The sequence below is a fragment of the Gossypium raimondii genome, chromosome 8 (genome assembly GCF_025698545.1).
Source record: "Gossypium raimondii isolate GPD5lz chromosome 8, ASM2569854v1, whole genome shotgun sequence".
NCBI lineage: Eukaryota > Viridiplantae > Streptophyta > Magnoliopsida > Malvales > Malvaceae > Gossypium > Gossypium raimondii.
In genome coordinates this window covers 20014247-20018414 of record NC_068572.1, presented here as the reverse complement: position 1 = coordinate 20018414, position 4168 = coordinate 20014247, and the positions used below count along the sequence as shown (strand labels likewise).

The following is a 4168-nucleotide window of genomic DNA, read 5'->3' as shown; positions in this document are numbered from 1 at the left end:
AGACCTGTTAGCATAGAAAATTCCTACCAAGGTATTTTTTTGAGCTTCACTAAGTTTGTGGGTTCTTATTTTGCATTTGGCGAGTTTCTTGTTTTGGTAAGATCCTTATTTAGCGGACTCTCCCGCTAATAAGTCCACCATTCATGTTTTGTGCTACTATAGATGTACTTGTGTATTAGAAATAGTGGTTACTATGACACGTTTAAGTCATCTGGCATCCTAGTGGAGGTAACGTGTCAATAACCAAGACACCTAGAGAGCCTCGTAAAATGTGATTAATTAGTGGAAGCATCTGTGCATGATTACTGATTAGAGCTTAACCTTGAGTGGGATCTTAGGCTAGAGTTAGCTATAAACAGGACAACCCAGTAGTGGTGAGAAGATTTTCATTTCATCTTCTATGCTTACCTTCATTATCATTGAAGAAAAACTGAGAGATGTTCTTTATCGTTAATGAAAGAGTTTCTTGTTAATCTTGTAGAAGTTTCTTTCTTTAAGTTGTTTGTCGGTAAATTCTTAGATCCTTCTTTAATTTTTACTAGATAGGAAGAAGTAGTCTGAAGAATTGTTCAGTAGGGTTTCCATCTGAATACCGGATAGGAAGAAAACTTCCTTTTGGGAACTCTCTACATGTTTACTAGTTCTTAATATTATGATTGAACTTGGTTGTTCTTGTATTTAAAAGAGTCATTCAATTTTTTTAGCCAAAGATACAAGAGAAGGTCCCAATGCTAAGGGAAAGAACCCGTTGAGTAGAAAGCTCTGTGTGAAGGTTTCTAGTGAGTTCCTTCTTACTTTGAGTCTATTATTTGTAATAATATGTTTAAACTTTCTTGCTATTTAGCCAGGTAAGTCACCTTAACCTTTTGTTTTGGTAACTACGTCAAAAGGATGTGGTAAGGAGTCGGTGCATGTACTGTTAAAGTCAGTAAATCATAGACAAAGATTTTTGCATGTGCATTGGTATAAATACTCCTTCCTTGGTGCACAAGCTCCTTATCCAGAATGGTTAAGGAGGTATCAGAGGGTTGATATGTATGATGATGAAAAGAAGATACAATATATTATGTTTTGCCTCTGGTATGACACTTTGGTGCAAACCGTGACTGGTGAATACTTGACCTTTTGGGGGAACACTCTTGTGTTTGATTACAAGGAGGACTAATGGGGTTACGAAGGTTATGATTGGTTTATTCAATCTACAGAGCGATATGAAGAAACAAGAATATTAGTTCTTTAGAACAAGGATCAGAAACTAGTACAAGGAAGAGAGTATACTGTTAAAAAAATGTATCTTGTGTTAGACAATGTGTGTATATTACTTGAAATGTAAAAAGTATGAGAAATGGTCATAAAGGGATAGCCCGTAATGCAATATATAAATAGTCCAGTCATGACTTGTGTCTGTCATATGTGGGTCTCTAATTGCGGATAGTGTTCTTTAGTGGGATGTGTTTGCTCGTAGGAAGTATCCGCTATGTAAAATCCCAACAATAAGGGGTTAGTAGAATCGGGTTTGTGACTCGAGATAGAGTGATCATGCCTTAAAATTTTAAATTATCTATGCACTTATTAGTAAATAAATGAGGTATTGGTTTTTTGGTTATGTGTTAGTGTAACATTTCTTGAAACCCAAGTTCAAATCCTTTCTTTCGCATCATTTTTATTATTTTGCAAATTTTTCCTTAAACCCTAGTTTGTGACATGTCTTATTTTTTAAAATAAATATTTCAAAACTATATCAAGAATGAGTTATTGGTTTGATGGTTAAACATTAGTGAATTTATCCTTGAGGTCCTAACTTCAATTCCATTCCCATGCAAATGATTTAATTTTTTTGACAAAAACCCCTTGTTTTAATGTGTGGGCCATCCAAGCCTAGTTAACCTTGGTATAAATATTAATTATTTACTAATAATCAACCTTTAATCCTCCTCCTCATTTCCTTAGTCGTTCCTCTCCTCCTCTCCTCTCATTCTCTTTGATTTTACAACATGTTTGGTTGGGGGGAATAGGAATGCATTCCCCCCAATTTGGTGGCCCATCACTGTTCCATAGTTTGGTTGGCTGTAATGGGCTATTGCAGCCCTATTCCATACAGCCTTATTTAAGGCAAAATTGTCGTTTACCATTCGGCTCTCTACCCACGGAATACCCATTCAGCGTGTCTGAGTTTCAACTTTACCCTTCTCTCTCTTTTTCATTCTCATGTCTGAAGCACTCTCCCTACAGGTCTGAGTTTCAACTTTACCCTTCTCATTTCTTTCTCATGTCTGAAGCATCTTTTCTTTTTTTTTTCATTCTTCTTCCCATTTCCTTCCAACCTTCTCCCTCTTTTTCATGCTTCTATCCTGACCAACCCTTTGACAAACCCTAACAACCCTCAACAAGGCCTTCAATCACGAATCGTATGAGGTGGAAACTTGAGAAGAGAAACAATCGGATTGGTTCGATGTGAGCAGTCGTCCCTAAGGTAACTCTACTCCCATTTTGATTTCCTTTTGTTCTAATTTTTTTGTTAAATTAGTAGAAATAATATGTTTCTTTTCAGTTCAGGGTATTTTGATTTCCACACATTTTTTCTTTTGCTTTTACTCCAAATCTGAGCAAAACCCAGATGTCAAAAAGTGGTAATCTGTGGGTATTTATTGTTTTTTTAAGTTTTTCTTTTTTGTTTGATTTAATCTAATGTTTGTGTTTTGATTGTTTCTTTTGTTCTCGTTCTCGTTCTCGTTCTGGTTGTTCTTGTTGTTGTGTTTGTTTGTTTGTGTTTGATGTTGGAATCTACTCTAAGATTGGGAACATGAAGGATGATGAAGAGTTTGAAATGTTATTAGATAAGATCCCTCATGCAACATCTCATAATCATCATCATCATCAACATGAGAGGAAGAATCATGTGAATGGGTCATTACATGGCATGTATGGTAATGGTTTTATGTATGATGATGACCCATCATCAAGTTACATAATCGTACATGCGTTTCCCCTGTAAGCGGTTTCTCTTTACTATCAGATGGTTCATCTTCAAGCTTGTTTTCACACAATGGACAATCTTTATCTGACCATGGATCACCACTACCACTATTAGAGGACTTTAAGCCACACTTGTTTGGTGAACTTGATCTTTGTAGAAACTTTAGTAAACTGTATATTAGCAATGATCAAGAGAATTTGGGTTCTAGTTTTAGAGATTTCTCTCTTGAATCCAATGGGATTCAACGTTTTGATCAAGTCAATGTTGAGAAACATGGTGTTTGTGATACATTGAGGAAAGGGTTTTCTGAATTTATGCCTTTGAGTTTCAATGGTGGGATGAATATGGCATTTTCTGGTTTGCCCCATAATTTATTAGGTCTTCAAATTCATGCTTACAAATGTGTGTTACTTTATTAAACGTTTGTAGCATTTTCTGGAATGATATTTGGTAGTACGATCTCACTAGGTATATCTTTTCCCAACTCTCACATTCTTGCAATAGAACTGCCTTTTTCTTTAATGCTGTCATTATTATTATTGAAATGGCTTAGGTGCTTTAAATTATGAAAAATAAAATGGCAATAAAACAGGTGGGATAGGCATTGCTAAGATGATCAAACGGATTGAAAGAAAGGAGTATATGGGACTTGATGATATTTGCTCCTATCAGCCTTAGCTTGAATTGGAAGAGTAGTGAGAGTTTAACTGCAAAAGTCCTCTGTACAACAAGACATATTACAATTATAGATGTACTACGTGTTACGAGGCCAAGCCTCCATTACCAAAATAAGAGAATCAAATTTCATTAAATTATGATAATGTATGATCCATGTTTTAGCAAGAAGCAGAATGTGTTGTCAAATTTTCAATTTTTTTTAGAATAATGATTTTTATGATACGCATGTAGTACACTTATATATTACTTATATTGTCTAATTAAAATTATAATTAAACAATGTTTTATATTACTTATATTATTTGATTAAAATTATAATTAACACTACAAAATTATCTCAACAAACGAAATAAAAAAAAGTAAAATGCTACAAACAAATCATTTTTAATAAAAAGGAAGATATTTAACACACTATATTAATCAAATAGGTATTTTTAAAAATAATTATTAAATCATCAATTAATCAAATCCACAAAAACACATTCTTTTTTTCTTTTTTTTTTTTCTTTTTAG

General features: G+C 33.9%; 1 long non-coding RNA gene across 1 annotated transcript; it reads left to right on the top strand.

The window, feature by feature from the left end:
* The first annotated feature begins 2144 nt into the window (after positions 1-2144).
* Positions 2145-3288, top strand: LOC105790985 (uncharacterized). Its single transcript, XR_001132710.2, has 2 exons — positions 2145-2473; positions 2795-3288. It is a non-coding gene; the product is annotated as an uncharacterized LOC105790985 (long non-coding RNA).
* Positions 3289-4168: the final 880 nt, after the last annotated feature.